The sequence below is a fragment of the Ranitomeya imitator genome, chromosome 10 (genome assembly GCF_032444005.1).
Source record: "Ranitomeya imitator isolate aRanImi1 chromosome 10, aRanImi1.pri, whole genome shotgun sequence".
NCBI classification, from domain to species: Eukaryota; Metazoa; Chordata; class Amphibia; order Anura; family Dendrobatidae; genus Ranitomeya; species Ranitomeya imitator.
The window spans coordinates 16,220,520-16,240,833 of NC_091291.1; the positions used below are offsets into that span (position 1 = coordinate 16,220,520).

At 46.7% G+C, this 20,314-nt stretch overlaps 1 long non-coding RNA gene across 1 annotated transcript in view; it reads right to left on the reverse strand.

The window, feature by feature from the left end:
• Nucleotides 1-1,516: 1,516 nt before the first annotated feature.
• The window catches only part of LOC138652288 (uncharacterized), a 33,767-nt gene continuing 14,969 nt past the window's right edge, over nucleotides 1,517-20,314 (reverse strand). The window contains exons 2-3 of the long non-coding RNA XR_011315590.1: nucleotides 6,226-6,282; nucleotides 1,517-1,954 (exon numbers count right to left, since the gene is read on the reverse strand). This is a non-coding gene — a long non-coding RNA (uncharacterized lncRNA). The remainder of the gene's footprint in view (nucleotides 1,955-6,225; nucleotides 6,283-20,314) is intronic.

Below are 20,314 nucleotides of genomic sequence, written 5' to 3' on the forward strand. Positions count from 1 at the left end.
CATTGTTACTGGTGGGCCCTTGACACCCCAGTTCGACACTGCACAGGATCCACCATTCATAATAGGTGATGTCACAGCTCACCTCCTCCTCCTGTACAATGACTGATAACACCTCTATGTACAGTAGAAAACACAGGATCCACCATTCACAATAGGTGATATCACAGCTCACCTCCTCCTCCTGTTCAATGACTGATAACACCTCTATATACAGTAGATAACACAGGATCCACCATTCACAATAGGAGGTGTCACAACTCACCTCCTCCTCCTGTACAATGACTGATAACATCTCTATATACAGTAGGTAACACAGGATCCACCATTCACCGTAGGTGATGTCACAGCTCACCTCCTCCTGTACAATGACAGATAACACCTCTATATACAGAAGATAACACAGGATCCATCATTCACCATAGGTGATGTCACAGCTCACCTCCTCCTGTACAATGACTGATAACACCTCTATGTACAGTAGATAACACAGGATCCACCATTCACAATAGGTGATGTCACAGCTCACCTCCTCCTCCTTTACAATGACTGATAACATCTCTATATACAGTAGATAACACAGGATCCACCATTCACAATAGGTGATGTCACAGCTCACCTCCTCCTCCTCCTGTACAATGACTGATAACACCTCTATATACAGTATATAACACAGGATCCACCATTCACAATAGGTGATGTCACAGCTCACCTCCTCCTCCTCCTCCTCCTGTACAATGACTGATAACATCTCTATATACAGTATATAACACAGGATCCACCATTCACAATAGGTGATGTCACAGCTCACCTCCTCCCCCTGTACAATGACTGATAACACCTCTATATATAGTAGATAACATAAGATTCACCAGGCACAATATGAGATGTCACAGCTCACCTCCTCCTCCTTCTGTACAATGACTGATAACACCTCTATGTACAGTAGATAACACAGGATCCACCATTCACAATAGGTGATGTCACAGCTCACCTCCTCCTCCTTTACAATGACTGATAACATCTCTATATACAGTAGATAACACAGGATCCACCATTCACAATAGGTGATGTCACAGCTCACCTCCTCCTCCTCCTGTACAATGACTGATAACACCTCTATATACAGTAGATAACACAGGATCCACCATTCACAATAGGTGATGTCACAGCTCACTTCCTCCTCCTGTACAATGACTGATAACACCTCTATATACAGTAGATAACACAGGATCCACCATTCACAATAGGTGATGTCACAGCTCACCTCCTCCCCCTGTACAATGACTGATAACACCTCTATATAGAGTAGATAACATAAGATTCACCAGGCACAATATGAGATGTCACAGCTCACCTTCCCTTCACAATGCCTTTTTCACACCCTCATTGGATGCTTCAGAAAAGATAGGGTCTGAGTCTATTCATTGCTGCTAATGTACATATATTGTTTCCTGAAACAACATAAAGTTAGAGTCTAAAAAAAAAAGCCCCGATGTCCGGCGTGAGAATTGCAAGATTCATATTTTTTATTTTAATACATATGGAATACAAATGGCAAAAATAAAACCTGATATAAAGAAGAAGTCATTTTGTGACGATTATTTCCATCTTTTTTTGAGTGTGTGGTCTTTTGTTGATGTCATTGTGCCATTACATTGTGTCCGTGCGGTTGCAGGTATTAATTAATCACCAGCCCTATCCATTATTATAATTACCAGGCGGTATTAATCGTGATACGCTCTTGTTCACATGATTTAAAGGTTACCGCAGACACCTGCAAGTGAGAGCGGTCAGTGACATTTATAATTTATAAGATTCCTCCATTATTCGTGTTTTCGAAATAGAAATCTGCTGAAATGTGGGATACGGAAGACACGGGAGGCTTCTCCATGATTAGTCCTATGGCGCCTGTGCTTGAAATGCAGGAGGGTCTGATTCATAATTCTCAGGGTCCCTGGAACAGGATAAAGCGGTTGAAAGTGATTAGAAAAAGGTTTTATCATTCTCTGGAAACAGCGCCACTCTTCTGCAGTGGTTACATCCGGTATTGCAGCTTATGTCTATATTAATGGGAAGGATCTATGACTGTCCATAGCAGGAGTCTTACTAGTCCGTATGGTGAACCTCCTGATAATGAAGCATCTGTCGCATATAAGCCATATTGCCTCCTTTTTTATGAGGGCATATGTGATATTATCATTTTTTTTTTAGTTTCCAAGATATATGCTATCCAAATACAATGGCAGATGTGCCAGCAAAGTTACAATTTCTATTTAGACCTTCGAAGGACGCTGCCTAGTTTGGACCCTAAAGGGACATTATCAACAGAAAATGACCTATAGAGATGTTATCAGTCATTGTACAGGAGGAGGAGGTGAGCTGTGATATCACCTATTGTGAATGGTGGATCCTGTGTTATCTACTGTATATAGAGGTGTGATCAGTCATTGTACAGGAGGAGGAGGTGAGCTGTGATATCACCTATTGTGAATGGTGGATCCTGTGTTATCTACTGTATATAGAGGTGTGATCAGTCATTGTACAGGAGGAGGAGGTGAGCTGTGATATCACCTATTGTGAATGGTGGATCCTGTGTTATCTACTGTATATAGAGGAGTTATCAGTCACTGTACAGGAGGAGGAGGTGAGCTGTGACATCACCTATTGAGAATGGTGGATCCTGTGTTATCTACTGTATATAGAGGTGTTATCAGTCATTGCACAGGAGGAGGAGGTGAGCTGTTACATCACCTATTGTGAATGGTGGATCCTGTGTTATCTACTGTATATAGAGGAGTTATCAGTCACTGTACAGGAGGAGGAGGTGAGCTGTGACATCACCTATTGTGAATGGTGGATCCTGTGTTATCTACTGTATATAGAGGAGTTATCAGTCACTGTACAGGAGGAGGAGGTGAGCTGTGATATCACCTATTGTGAATGGTGGATCCTGTGTTATCTACTGTATATAGAGGAGTTATCAGTCACTGTACAGGAGGAGGAGGTGAGCTGTGACATAACTTATTGTGAATGGTGGATTCTGTGTTATCTACTGTATATAGAGGTGTTATCGGTCATTGTACAGGAGGAGGAGGTGAGCTGTGACATCACCTATTGTGAATGGTGGATCCTGTGTTATCTACTGTATATAGAGGTGTTATCAGTCATTGTACAGGAGGAGGAGGTGAGCTGTGACATCACCTATTGTGAATGGTGGATCCTGTGTTATCTACTGTATATAGAGGTGTTATCAGTCATTGTACAGGAGGAGAAGGTGAGCTGTGACATCACCTATTGTGCATGGTGGATCCTGTGTTCTCTACTGTATATAGAGGTGTTATCAGTCATTGTACAGGAGGAGGAGGTGAGCTGTGACATCACCTATTGTGAATGGTGGATCCTGTGTTATCTACTGTATATAGAGGTGTTATCAGTCATTGTACAGGAGGAGGAGGTGAGCTGTGACATCACCTATTGTGAATGGTGGATCCTGTGTTATCTACTGTATATAGAGGTGTTATCAGTCATTGTACAGGAGGAGGAGGTGAGCTGTGACATCACCTATTGTGAATGGTGGATCCTGTGTTATCTACAGTATATAGAGGTGTTATCAGTCATTGTACAGGAGGAGGAGGTGAGCTGTGACATCACCTATTGTGAATGGTGGATCCTGTGCTATCTACTGTATATAGAGGTGTTATCAGTCATTGTACAGGAGGAGGAGGTGAGCTGTGACATCACCTATTGTGAATGGTGGATCCTGTGTTATCTACAGTATATAGAGGTGTTATCAGTCATTGTACAGGAGGAGGAGGTGAGCTGTGACATCACCTATTGTGAATGGTGGATCCTGTGCTATCTACTGTATATAGAGGTGTTATCAGTCATTGTACAGGAGGAGGAGGTGAGCTGTGACATCACCTATTGTGAATGGTAGATCCTGTGTTATCTACTGTATATAGAGGTGTTATCAGTCATTGTACAGGAGGAGGAGGTGAGCTGTGACATCACCTATTGTGAATGGTGGATCCTGTGTTATCTACAGTATATAGAGGTGTTATCAGTCATTGTACAGGAGGAGGAGGTGAGCTGTGACATCACCTATTGTGAATGGTGGATCCTGTGCTATCTACTGTATATAGAGGTGTTATCAGTCATTGTACAGGAGGAGGAGGTGAGCTGTGACATCATCTATTGTGAATGGTAGATCCTGTGTTATCTACTGTATATAGAGGTGTTATCAGTCATTGTACAGGAGGAGGAGGTGAGCTGTGACATCACCTATTGTGAATGGTGGATCCTGTGTTATCTACAGTATATAGAGGTGTTATCAGTCATTGTACAGGAGGAGGAGGTGAGCTGTGACATCACCTATTGTGAATGGTGGATCCTGTGCTATCTACTGTATATAGAGGTGTTATCAGTCATTGTACAGGAGGAGGAGGTGAGCTGTGACATCACCTATTGTGAATGGTGGATCCTGTGTTATCTACAGTATATAGAGGTGTTATCAGTCATTGTACAGGAGGAGGAGGTGAGCTGTGACATCACCTATTGTGAATGGTGGATCCTGTGTTATCTACAGTATATAGAGGTGTTATCAGTCATTGTACAGGAGGAGGAGGTGAGCTGTGACATCACCTATTGTGAATGGTGGATCCTGTGCTATCTACTGTATATAGAGGTGTTATCAGTCATTGTACAGGAGGAGGAGGTGAGCTGTGACATCACCTATTGTGAATGGTAGATCCTGTGTTATCTACTGTATATAGAGGTGTTATCAATCATTGTACAGGAAGAGGAGGAGGTGAGCTGTGACATCACCTATTGTGATTGTTGAATTCTGTGTAAAAAAAAGCAAAACTCCTCCAAAACAGCTTTAGGAAAAAAAAAAATGCTGCAAAACCTACTAAAAAAGGAGAGTTTTAAGTAGTTTCTGTTTGAAAACTGATGTTTTTTTAAAACTCTTTAAATTAAAGCCTCGGTGTGACTGTAGCCTAATGAGCTCCAGTCTTCCACCGCAGAGGAAACTAACCGAGACAAGCTTACATGGATTTCCCCTACTTACTCCTTACGTTCAGTAGTCTTGGGTTGCCGTGTCTCTGCTCTATTTGAGAAGGTCTCATTCCTCAAATTCTTATCATTCATCTGCTGAAACCACTTAAAAGATTTACATTTCCCTTTAAGTCATGCTTAAGAAAATACTGCATATTAAGTAATGAGCATTTGTCCCGTCATGCAGAAAAGAGACATGATAGCAGAAGAGCTGAGCGGCAATAGGAAATTTACATACTGGGGATTGTTTCCCTGTTGGCACCCAAAAATTTGAGTATAGTTCTGACCATCTATTTAGGTATCCTTTAAATCACGGCATGGTGAATCCACCTTAAAGTGGATCTGTCGCCAGATCGAAAGTGACCAGTTATTGGTCATATTTTATTCCCGCTGATCCCCTGAGTATTCCTGTTTTTATATCTTTCAAATCCGACATACCGTTCCAGAGATATGAGCCTTTTTACGTAGTACTGATTTTGATGCCCTTTAAAAGAAGGTGTGGCTCATGATTCTCCAGGGGCGTGTGTATGCCTAATTATCTTATTAGAGCCACGCCTTTTTTATGAAGATCGTAAGAATTATCTTTTTACAAAAAGGCTCCTATCTCTGGAACCGTGTGGCGGATTTGAAAAAAATAAAAAGCAGAATACTCAGGAGAGCGGTGGGATTAAAACAAGAGCAAAAATTGCCATTTATAACATGGTGACAGATCCCCCTTAAATTGAATGAAAATTTTGCTTATCGATTTTTTTTTACACCTTTTTACTTCCCGGAATCAAATTTACTAGATGCTACTGTTTGAGGTGGGAGAGTTTGGGCACATTTAGGAGGGATTCCAGACAGAACACTAAGGTTTAGTATCTTGGAATGGCCCCCAACCCAAGAAGACCCCAAACTGGATAGAAATGACAACTTTTAAGCTGGGTTTGTACAAACTCGTACCTCTTGACTAGGATAGTTCCACATTTTCGGGGATAGCATGCAAACTTTTGGGTCCCCTATGGTCTCCAGGGCCTATGTGAGACTTCCACTGCTGCACCCCCTATGGGTATGTCCTTGTTCCTCGGTAATAGAGTATGTACTGTATATATAATATGATCTATGTGTGTATATATATATATATATATATATATATATATATTGCACATATGATACATTTGTTCTTCTTACCTCGGCCGGAGATGACGTGGTACCTTCTCTTTTCTCTGTGGCAGAACATGCTTCATTCTAAACCAGGAGAGTCAATTTTCAGTTATTTTCAGAATTTTCTTACAATTTGTATTGTAATCAAAATATATATTTCTGCAGTGATAATGTCATTATACATGGAGCAGGGCTGCTGGATGTGAGGTTTCGGCACCCCAGAATGAACTATTGGATCGATGGTGATCATGTGCGACCATCGTGCCTTTGCAACGGGGCAGTGAGAAGCCTTGTTCTTGGGATCCCAAGCAATCAGCACATTATCACCTATCCTGTCGATAGGAGATACATAGTTGCTAACATTTCAGGGAAGTTTTAGCCCCCTCTGAGAATACCCCAATCTCACCTATTTAATATTGCCATACAATGCCTATATAATACTGCCATACAATGCCTATATAATACCACTCAACAAGGTCCATATAATACTGTCAAACAAGGTCTATATCATTTCGCCATACAATGCCTTTATAATATCACCAAATAAAGCATGAATAATGCCACCATACAATGCCTATATAATACCGTCAAGCAAGGTCTATCTAATGCTACCAAACGAGGCCTATATAATACTGCCATACAATGCCTATATAATACCGCCAAACGAGACCTATAATATTGTACCAAACAAGGCCTATATAATACCATCAAACAAGGCCTATATAATACCACCAAACAAGGCCTATATAATACAGCCAAATAAGTCCTATATAATACTGCCAAACAAGGCCTATATAATACTGCCAAACAAGGCTTAGATAATACCGCCAAACAAGGCCTATATAATACAGCCAAACAATGCTTATATAATACTGCCAAACAAGGCCTATATAATACAGCCAAATAATTCCTAGATAATACCACCAAACAAGGTTTATATTATACTGCCAAACAAGGCCTATATAATACCTCCAAACATGGCTTATATAATACCGCCAAACAATGCTTATATAATACCTCCAAAAATGGCTTATATAATACCGCCAAACAATGCTTATATAATACTGCCAAACAAGGCCTATATAATTCAGCCAAATAATTCCTAGATAATACCACCAAACGAGGTCTATATTATACTGCCAAACAAGGCCTATATAATACCTCCAAACATGGCTTATATAATACCGCCAAACAATGCTTATATAATACCTCCAAACATGGCTTATATAATACCGCCAAACAATGCTTATATAATACCACCAAACAAGGCCTATATAACACCGCCAAACAATGCTTATATAATACTGCCAAACAAGGCCTATATAATACCACCAAACAATGCTTATATAATACCGCCAAACAAGGCCTATATAATACTGCCAAACAAGGCCTATATAATACCACCAAACAATGCTTATATAATACCGCCAAACAAGGCCTATATAATACCTCCAAACATGGCTTATATAATACCGCCAAACAATGCTTTTATAATACCTCCAAAAATGGCTTATATAATACCGCCAAACAATGCTTATATAATACCGCCAAACAAGGCCTATATAATACAGCCAAATAATTCCTAGATAATACCACCAAACGAGGTCTATATTATACTGCCAAACAAGGCCTATATAATACCTCCAAACATGGCTTATATAATACCGCCAAACAATGCTTATATAATACCTCCAAACATGGCTTATATAATACCGCCAAACAATGCTTATATAATACCACCAAACAAGGCCTATATAACACTGCCAAACAATGCTTATATAATACTGCCAAACAAGGCCTATATAATACCACCAAACAATGCTTATATAATACCACCAAACAAGGCCTATATAATACTGCCAAACAAGGCCTATATAATACCACCAAACAATGCTTATATAATACCGCCAAACAAGGCCTATATAATACTGCCAAACAAGGCCTATATAATACCACCAAACAATGCTTATATAATACCGCCTAACAAGGCCTATATAATACTGCCTAACAAGGCCTATATAATACCGCCAAACAATGCCTAAATAATACCTCTACGGACTGTTCACATAGCACTATATATACAGTTTGCATAATAGTGCAATATGGTCCAAAGTCAACACTGCTACATATAACCTGTGCGCAATTCTCACTTAGAGGGACCTTAACATAAAGGGGCTGTGTGAGAACTACGTGAAATAACCCTATTAGTGATTGGTCTATGTGCCGTCCACAGACATAAAGTATTGACCCACCGAAATCTATTGCATAGTTGCCAACTGTCCCCCATTTTCCCGGGACCCCTGGGATAGGGCGAGGCTTGCACATCCCCAGCAATGTTGTCAGGCTCTAGGGGGCATCACTATGTTTTCCCTACAGCTGCTAATGACGGCACATTGCAGCCCCCTATACGCCGCTATCTCCTGTCGCTGCAGACCAGGCGCACACATGGGCGGCATTTTTTTTTTCCTGAAATTGAGGGGAGAATAAAAGACTTTATAATTGGGCCAATGGACGTGAGATCAATCGTTCCCGGCCGGCCACATACGCCGGCCACATGTTGCAATGCTCATGCGCTCTCACACATGCAGTATGCACAATATGGCGGTGTTACGTCCGATATCACGATATTCCAGGACCGGAGCCAGCGCATAGGATAACATGCAATGGAATGTGGCTCCAATTATCTCCCTAATAATTCTTGAAAGGGGATATGTAGGCCGCGCGCTCGCAGTGATTGCACTTACTGGAACGCTGTGTGTGGCAGTCATTTAAGGAATCTGGAGAGGAACAGATGTGTGATATCCCAGCGGAGGCTCACCCCTGCACCCAGGACACACGGCGCGCCGACGCACCAGGGACTGATCCCGCGACACGTCACGCCGCCACATCGGATAATACCACGGATATCAGTATAGCGACACAATTGTAACCGTGTTTCTCCATTGCTTCTAAAAATTCTGAAAATAGCATGTTGTAAAATAAGCTTCCGTTTTATGTTCACAGCTCCCACGCACATCCATGCATCTCTAAGGGCAATGGCTACCTTCTGCAGGGTAAGTTACATAGTTACGTAGGTTGAATAAAGATCAAGGTCCATCAAAGATAAGTGAACTCTGTCGACCTAAGCGGTAGCAAATTTTTCAGCAAAGATGTGCCACACAATTTAGTCCTTAACCCCTTCATGACCAGGGGATTTTTCGTTTTTCCGTGTTCGTTTTTCGCTCCCCTCCTTCCCACAGCCATAACTTTTTTATTTTTCCGTCAATTTGGCCATGTGAGGGCTTATTTTTTGCGGGACGAGTTGTACTTTTGAACGACATCATTGGTTTTAACATGTCGTGTACTAGAAAACGGGAAAAAAATTCCAAGTGCGGTGAAATTGCAAAAAAAGTGCAATCCCACATTGGTTTTTTGTTTGGCTTTTTTGCTAGGTTCACTAAATGCTAAAAATGACCTGCCATTATGATTCTCCAGGTCAGTACGAGTTCATAGACACCAAACATGACTAGGTTATTTTATATCTAAGTGGTGAAAAAAAATTCCAAACTTTGCTAAAAAAAAAAAAAAAAAAATTGCGCCATTTTCCGATACTCGTAGCGTCTCCATTTTTCGTGATCTGGGGTCGGTTGAGGGCTTATTTTTTGCGTGCCGAGATGACGTTTTTAATGATAGCATTTCGGTGCAGATACGTTCTTTTGATCGCCCGTTATTGCATTTTAATGCAATGTCGCGGCGACCAAAAAAACGTAATTCTGGCGTTTCGAGTTTTTTTCCCGCTACGCTGTTTAGCGATCAGGTTAATACTTTTTTTTATTTGATAGATCGGGCAATTCTGAGCGCGGCGATACCAAATATGCGTAGATTTGATATTTTTTTTATTGATTTATTTTGATTGGGGCGAAAGGGGGGTGATTTAAACTTTTATGTTTTTTTTATTTTTTTCACATTTTTTTAAACTTTTTTTTTTAACTTTTGCCATGCTTCAATAGCCTCCATGAGAGGCTAGAAGCAGGCACAAGCCGATCGGCTCTGCTACATAGCAGCGATCTGCTGATCGCTGCTATGTAGCAGAATTGCACGTGTGCTGTGAGCGCCGACCACAGGGTGGCGCTCACAGCGACGGGCAATCAGTAACCATAGAGGTCTCAAGGACCTCTATGGCTACAATGGAGACGCATCGCCGACCCCCGGACATGTGACGGGGGTCGGCGATGACGTCATTTCCGGCCGCCCGGCCGGAAGCGGTAGTTAAATGCCGCTGTCTGCGTTTGACAGCGGCATTTAACTAGTTAATAGGTGCGGGCAGATCGCGATTCTGCCCGCGCCTATTACGGGCACATGTCAGCTGTTCAAAACAGCTGACATGTCCCGGCTTTGGTGCGGGCTCACCGCGGAGCCCTGCATCAAAGCAGGGGAGCCGGCATCGGACGGTATAGTACGTCCGATGCCGGTAAGGGTTTTTTTCTCCGTTTTGATAAATGGATATTATTGGATAGAGCTTGTAAAAAGCAGCACTTTTGCAATTTACTGCTTGTTAAAATTCTCATTCGTTCTTGAGATATTAATATTTTTCTTTTGCTTACAGTTCGTTGCCTTGGAGACCGACCACAGAACATGCTCAGTACTCACAAGATCTTTTCTATTGAGCTTGTAAGTACTGTATGAAGCTGACCAGGATTGCTGGAGCACGTTGTTGCTTCCTAATCCCAGCCAGTTTCAGCACAGTACTTGCAAGCTATACAGCAACGGTGGTCGGTCTCCTCGGCAACAATATAAACAAAGGAAGAGCGTAATGAGCAGTAAATAGCAAAAATGCTTGTTTTTACAAGCACGATCCAACAATAGCCATCTATGAAGATGAGAAAAAAAACCTTAACTCCTTCACGGCCTGTGACATCATAGGTCGTATCCCCGCACTTAATGGGTGATACGGCGCTAAGCGCACGTTTTCCAGCATTCATTAGCTGACATGTGCCCCTAACAGCCGCGGGTGGAATCATGATCCACCTGTGGCTGTTAACATGTTAAATGCCGCTGTCAATCTCTGACAGCGGCATTTTAAATGCTCGCGCCAGATGCACGTCACAGACCCCGCCCATCGGGGCCAGTGTCACATGACCGCGGGTTGCTGATAATTGGCATGACAACCCGGGGTCTGCAGGAGACCCCTGTGGTTGTCATTGCCAGAATGCTATGAGCACTGCCCTGTGGCCGGCGCTCACACTAAGTTAGCATTTTAGCTACACAAAGTAGGGCTGAAGATCGCATCTTCTATTGAAGCCAGTAAAAAAAAAATGGTGTATAGCCCTTGAAATGCAATAGTGAAGAAAATAAAATTGCTTGGTCCTTAAAGAAAACCTGTCATTTTCCATAAATATGTATTTTTTTAATCTGGCATAATTGCCGCTGTTCTCTCGAGTCCGGTGTTGTTTTTCTTTTGTTCCTGAGACTTTCCATGCCTGAGATATGGCCTCCTCTTCCTTGTATATAAATCTAGCCTTATTATCCAAGAGGGTGTGGCCATGAGGTTCCCCTCCCCATTAGTAATGATAATAGATTTATATACAGGAACGACAGGGCCATATCCCAGGAACGGAGAGTCGCAGCAGCAACAAAAGAAAAACAGTGCTGGATTCAGGGGAACAGCAGCATTTACGCCAGGTACAAACATTACATATTTATGACAAGTGACAGGTTACCTTTAACACCCAAAATAGGCCTTTCTTTAAAGGGGTTATGCATTTAAAAACATTTCTCGCCTATTCATTAGATAGCTGATAAGTGCATGATTACCAGGGGTTCCCAACGATCACAAGAACGGGGGTAGTGCACGTGAATGACCAATTAGTGTTTAAGGGAGAGGTGGTCATATATGCGCCCTAAGGCTCCATTCACACAGGTAATGTAGGACCCCATTGCAGTACCTCACATGTCCTACGGAGAAGGGTGGCAGTGTTTCAGGGAATAACGTCCCTTTTTATAACTCTTTTGAAGTTTTGACAGAGCCCCCAAAACATTGGAAGCCATGTACAGTGCTGCCACCCTATAGCAGATGGAACTTTGGGCACCGCCATGGGCCCCGTGCGTCTCCCTCCTCTGAAACCACTGCTCCATAATTCCTATGTGTAAATTTAGTGAAGACTTTTTCTCCAGTCTGACCGTCATCCCTCTCTTATTAGTCTGGGAAATGTGGGTAATCTCCCACTGGGACTTTGCATTTCTCCATCTGAGCTCTGAAGTCTCATTTGACACAAATACAAAAATCTGGAGAACATGTGCAGTGTCCTGAGTAATATGGATATTATGCTGCTCCCGCGGACCCCCATGCCGGCCTCAGACAGAACAGGACTTGGTGAGGAGATGCTGGCTGCCGTTCTATGTTTGTGCAGACATTACATCACGCAGTAGTATATACCCCGCAGATGCATCACATTGCGCTGGAAAACACCACGGTACACAGAGCAGCACAGACCCCATCGCTGCTTATTTCCCTAATCGTCAGAAAGCGACATCTGATTCCTGGAGTTTATATAATGATCATATTATATGTGAGAGCATAGGCGGCTTATTATTAAAGAATATCTCACATAGAAGTGCCGCTCACACCAGAGCTATAGGTCTGCGGGACTGACAAATGCTATCGGTGACAACAATAGCCAAATAGCGAGAACACCCGTCGAGGCCTGTCGTATACCGGGAACATCCCACTAGACCTGCCATATACCAGGAACACCCCACAAGACCTGCTGTATACTGGGAACACCCCACAAGACCTGTCAGATACCAGGAACACCCCACAAGACCTACCGTATACAGGGAACACCCCACAAGACCTGCCGTATACCAGGAACACCCCACAAGACCTGCCGTATACCGGGAACACCCCACAAGACCTGCTGTATACCGGGAACACCCCACAAGACCTGCTGTATACTGGGAACACCCCACAAGACCTGCCGTATACCAGGAACACCCCACAAGACCTGTATACTGGGAACACCCCAAAAGACCTGCCGTATACTGGAAACACCTCACAAGACCTGCCGAATACCGGGAACACCCCACAAGACCTGCCGTATACAGGGAACACCCCACAAGGCCTGCCATATACCGGGAACACCCCACAAGACCTGTCATATACCAAGAACACCCCACAAGACCTGCTGTATACCGGGAACACCCCACAAGACCTGCTGTATACTGGGAACACCCCACAAGACCTGCCGTATACCAGGAACACCCCACAAGACCTGTATACTGGGAACACCCCAAAAGACCTGCCGTATACTGGAAACACCTCACAAGACCTGCCGAATACCGGGAACACCCCACAAGACCTGCCGTATACAGGGAACACCCCACAAGGCCTGCCGTATACTGGGAACACCCCAAAAGACCTGCCGTATACTGGAAACACCTCACAAGACCTGCTGTATACCAGGAACACCCAACAAGACCTGCTGTATACTGGGAACACCCCACAAGACCTGCCGTATACCGGGAACACCCCACAAGATCTGCTGTATACCAGGAACACCCAACAAGACCTGCCATATACTGGGAACACCCCACAAGACCTGCCGTATACCAGGAACAACCCACAAGACCTGCTGTATACTGGGAACACCCTACAAGACCTGCCATATACTGGGAACACCTCACAAGATCTGCTGTATACCGGGAATACCCCACAAGACCTGCTGTACACCGGGAACACCCCACTAGACCTGCTGTATACCGGGAACACCCCACAAGACCTGCTGTCTACAGGGAACTCCCCACAAGACCTGCTGTATACTGATAACACCCCACAAGAACTGCCCTATACCGAGAACACCCCACAAGACCTGCCGTATACCGAGAACACCCCACAAGACCTGCCGTATACAGGGAACACCCCACAAGGCCTGCCGTATACCGGGAACACCCCACAAGACCTGTCATATACCAAGAACACCCCACAAGACCTGCCGTATACTGGGAACACCCCACAAAACCTGCCGTATAACGAGAACACCCCACAAGACCTGCTGTATACTGGGAACACCCCACAAGACCTGCCGTATACTGGGAACACTCCACAAGACCTGCTGTATACCGAGAACACCCCACAAGACCTGCCGTATACTGGGAACACCCCACAAGACCTGCTGTATACAGGGAACACCCCACAAAACCTGCCGTATACCGGGAACACTCCACAAGACCTGCCGTATACCGAGAACACCCCACAAGACCTGCCGTATACCGGGAACACTCCACAAGACCTGCTGTATACTGGGATCACCCCACAAAACCTGCCGTATACCGGGAACACTCCACAAGACCTGCCGTATACCGGCAACACCCCACAAAACCAGCCATATACCGGTGACACCCCACAAGACCTGCCGTATACCGGGGACACCCCACAAGACCTGCTGTATACCGAGAACACCCCACAAGACCTGCCATATACCGAGAACACCCCACAAGACCTGCAGTATACTGAGAACATCCCACAAGACCTGCCATATACTGGGAACATCCCACAAGACCTGCCGTATACTGGGAACATCCCACAAGACCTGCCGTATACCGGGAACACCCCACAAGACCTGCCATATACTGGGAACATCCCACAAGACCTGCCGTATACCAGGAACACCCCACAAGACCTGCCGTATACCGGGAACACCCCACAAGACCTGCCGTATACTGGGAACGTCCCACAAGACCTGCTGTATACTGGGAACATCCCACAAGACCTGCCGTATACCGGGAACACCCCACAAGACCTGCCGTATACAGGGAACACCCCACAAGACCTGCCGTATACAGGGAACACCCCACAAGACCTGCCGTATACTGGGGACACCCCACAAGACCTGCCGTATACTGGGAACACCCCACAAGACCTGCTGTATACAGGGAACACCCCACAAAACCTGCCGTATACCGAGAACACCCCACAAGACCTGCTGTATACTGGGATCACCCCACAAAACCTGCCGTGTACCGGGAACACCCTACAAGACCTGCTGTATACTGGGAACACCCCACAAGACCTGCCGTATACCGGCAACACCCCACAAAACCAGCCATATACCGGGGACACCCCACAAGACCTGCTGTATACCGAGAACACCCCACAAGACCTGCCGTATACCGAGAACACCCCACAAGACCTGCAGTATACTGGGAACATCCCACAAGACCTGCCGTATACTGGGAACATCCCACAAGACCTGCCGTATACTGGGAACATCCCACAAGACCTGCCGTATACTGGAAACACCCCACAAGACCTGCCGTATACTGGGAACATCCCACAAGACCTGCTGTATACCAGGAACATCCCACAAGACCTGCCGTGTACCGGGAACACCCCACAAGACCTGCTGTATACTGGGAACATCCCACAAGACCTGCCGTATATCGGGAACACCCCACAAGACCTGCCGTATACTGGGAACATCCCACAAGACCTGCCGTATACTGGGAACATCCCACAAGACCTGCCGTATATCGGGAACACCCCACAAGACCTGCTGTATACTGGGGACACCCCACAAGACTTGTTGTATACCAGGAACACCCCACAAGACCTGCCGTATACTGGGGACACCCCACAAGACCTGCCGTATACCGGGAACACCCCACAAGACCTGCCGTATACTGGGGACACCCCACAAGACCTGCCGTATACCGGGAACACCCCACAAGACCTGCTGTATACAGGGAACACCCCACAAGACCTGCCGTATACCGGCAACACCCCACAAAACCAGCCATATACCGGGGACACCCCACAAGACCTGCTGTATACCGAGAACACCCCACAAGACCTGCCGTATACCGAGAACACCCCACAAGACCTGCAGTATACTGGGAACATCCCACAAGACCTGCCGTATACTGGGAACATCCCACAAGACCTGCCGTATACTGAGAACATCCCACAAGACCTGCCGTATACTGGAAACACCCCACAAGACCTGCCGTATACTGGGAACACCCCACAAGACCTGCCGTATACTGGGAACATCCCACAAGACCTGCTGTATACCAGGAACATCCCACAAGACCTGCCGTGTACCGGGAACACCCCACAAGACCTGCCGTATACCGGGAACACCCCACAAGACCTGCCGTATACCGGGAACACCCCACAAGACCTGCCGTATACCAGGAACATCCCACAAGACCTGCCGTATACTGGGAACATCCCACAAGACCTGCCGTATATTGGGAACATCCCACAAGACCTGCCGTATACTGGGAACATCCCACAAGACCTGCCGTATATCGGGAACACCCCACAAGACCTGCTGTATACTGGGGACACCCCACAAGACCTGCCGTATACCGGGAACACCCCACAAGACCTGCCGTATACTGGGGACACCCCACAAGACCTGCCGTATATCGGGAACACCCCACAAGACCTGCTGTATACTGGGAACATCCCACAAGACCTGCCGTATATCGGGAACACCCCACAAGACCTGCCGTATACTGGGAACATCCCACAAGACCTGCCGTATACTGGGAACATTCCACAAGACCTGCCGTATATCGGGAACACCCCACAAGACCTGCTGTATACTGGGGACACCCCACAAGACTTGTTGTATACCAGGAACACCCCACAAGACCTGCCGTATACTGGGGACACCCCACAAGACCTGCCGTATACCGGGAACACCCCACAAGACCTGCCGTATACTGGGGACACCCCACAAGACCTGCCGTATACCGGGAACACCCCACAAGACCTGCTGTATACAGGGAACACCCCACAAGACCTGTCATATACTGGGATCACCCCACAAGACTTGTTGTATATCAGGAACACCCCACAAGACCTGCTGTATACAGGGAACCCCCCACAAGACCTGCCGTATACCAGGAACATCCCACAAGACCTGCCGTATACTGGGAACATCCCACAAGACCTGCCGTATATTGGGGACATCCCACAAGACCTGCCGTATACTGGGAACATCCCACAAGACCTGCCGTATACCGGGAACACCCCACAAGACCTGCTGTATACTGGGGACACCCCACAAGACTTGTTGTATACCAGGAACACCCCACAAGACCTGCCGTATACTGGGAACACCCCACAAGACCTGCCGTATACCGGGAACACCCCACAAGACCTGCCGTATACTGGGAACATCCCACAAGACCTGCCGTATACCAGGAACATCCCACAAGACCTGCTGTATACAGGAAACACCCCACAAGACCTGCCATATACTGGGAACATCCCACAAGACCTGCTGTATACTAGGATCACCCCACAAAACCTGCCGTATACCGGGAACACCCCACAAGACCTGCCGTATACCGGCAACACCCCACAAAACCAGCCATATACCGGGGACACCCCACAAGACCTGTTGTATACCGAGAACACCCCACAAGACCTGCCGTATACCGAGAACACCCCACAAGACCTGCAGTATACTGGGAACATCCCACAAGACCTGCCGTATACTGGGAACATCCCACAAGACCTGCCGTATACCAGGAACATCCCACAAGACCTGCTGTATACAGGAAACACCCCACAAGACCTGCCATATACTGGGAACATCCCACAAGACCTGCTGTATACTAGGATCACCCCACAAAACCTGCCGTATACCGGGAACACCCCACAAGACCTGCCGTATACCGGCAACACCCCACAAAACCAGCCATATACCGGGGACACCCCACAAGACCTGTTGTATACCGAGAACACCCCACAAGACCTGCCGTATACCGAGAACACCCCACAAGACCTGCAGTATACTGGGAACATCCAACAAGACCTGCCGTATACTGGGAACATCCCACAAGACCTGCTGTATACCAGGAACATCCCACAAGACCAGCCGTATACTGGGAACATCCCACAAGACCTGCCGTATACTGGGAACATCCCACAAGACCTGCCGTATACCGGGAACACCCCACAAGACCTGCCGTATACTGGGAACATCCCACAAGACCTGCTGTATACCAGGAACATCCCACAAGACCTGCCGTATACCGGGAACACCCCACAAGACCTGCCGTATACCGGGAACACCCCACAAGACCTGCCGTATACCAGGAACATCCCACAAGACCTGCCGTATACTGGGAACATCCCACAAGACCTGCCGTATATTGGGAACATCCCACAAGACCTGCCGTATACTGGGAACATCCCACAAGACCTGCCGTATATCGGGAACACCCCACAAGACCTGCCGTATACTGGGAACATCCCACAAGACCTGCCGTATATTGGGAACATCCCACAAGACCTGCCGTATACTGGGAACATCCCACAAGACCTGCCGTATATCGGGAACACCCCACAAGACCTGCTGTATACTGGGGACACCCCACAAGACTTGTTGTATACCAGGAACACCCCACAAGACCTGCCGTATACTGGGGACACCCCACAAGACCTGCCGTATACCGGGAACACCCCACAAGACCTGCCGTATACTGGGGACACCCCACAAGACCTGCCGTATACCGGGAACACCCCACAAGACCTGCTGTATACAGGGAACACCCCACAAGACCTGTCATATACTGGGATCACCCCACAAGACTTGTTGTATATCAGGAACACCCCACAAGACCTGCTGTATACAGGGAACCCCCCACAAGACCTGCCGTATACCAGGAACATCCCACAAGACCTGCCGTATACTGGGAACATCCCACAAGACCTGCCGTATACTGGGAACATCCCACAAGACCTGCCGTATACCGGGAACACCCCACAAGACCTGCTGTATACTGGGGACACCCCACAAGACTTGTTGTATACCAGGAACACCCCACAAGACCTGCCGTATACTGGGAACACCCCACAAGACCTGCCGTATACCGGGAACACCGCACAAGACCTGCCGTATACTGGGGACATCCCACAAGACCTGCCGTATACCGGGAACACCCCACAAGACCTGCCGTATACCGGGAACACCCCACAAGACCTGCCGTATACCGGGAACACCCCACAAGACCTGCTGTATACAGGGAACACCCCACAAGACCTGTCATATACTGGGATCACCCCACAAGACTTGTTGTATATCAGGAACACCCCACAAGACCTGCCGTATACCGGGAACACCCCACAAGACCTGCCGTATACTGGGAACACCCCACAAGACCTGCCGTATACCGGGAACACCCCACAAGACCTGCCGTATACTGGGGACATCCCACAAGACCTGCCGTATACCGGGAACACCCCACAAGACCTGCTGTATACAGGGAACACCCCACAAGACCTGCTGTATACTGGGGACATCCCACAAGACCTGCCGTATACCGGGAACACCCCACAAGACCTGCCGTATACCGGGAACACCCCACAAGACCTGCTGTATACAGGGAACACCCCAAAAGACCTGTCATATACTGGGATCACCCCACAAGACTTGTTGTATATCAGGAACACCCTACAAGACCTGCTGTATACCGGGAACACCCCACAAGACCTGCCGTATACTGGGGACACCCCACAAGACCTGCCGTATACCGGGAACACCCCACAAGACCTGCCGTATACTGGGGACATCCCACAAGACCTGCTGTATACCGGGAACACCCCACAAGACCTGCTGTATACAGGGAACACCCCACAAGACCTGCTGTATACTGGGAACACCCCACAAGACCTGCTGTATACCGGGAACACCCCACAAGACCTGTCATATACTGGGAACACCCCACAAGACTTGTTGTATATCAGGAACACCCCACAAGACCTGCCGTATACTGGGAACACTCCACAAGACCTGCTGTATACTGGGAACACCCCACAAGACCTGCTGTATACCGGGAACACCCCACAAGACCTGTCATATACTGGGAACACCCCACAAGACTTGTTGTATATCAGGAACACCCCACAAGACCTGCCGTATACCTGGAACACCCCACAAGACCTGCTGTATACTGGGAACACCCCACAAGACCTGCTGTATACTGGGGACACCCCACAAGACTTGTTGTATACCAGGAACACCCCACAAGACCTGCTGTATACCAGGAACATGGCATAGGACCCGTCGTATACCTGGAAACACCACAACACCTGCCGTATTCCGGGAACACCCCACAAGAC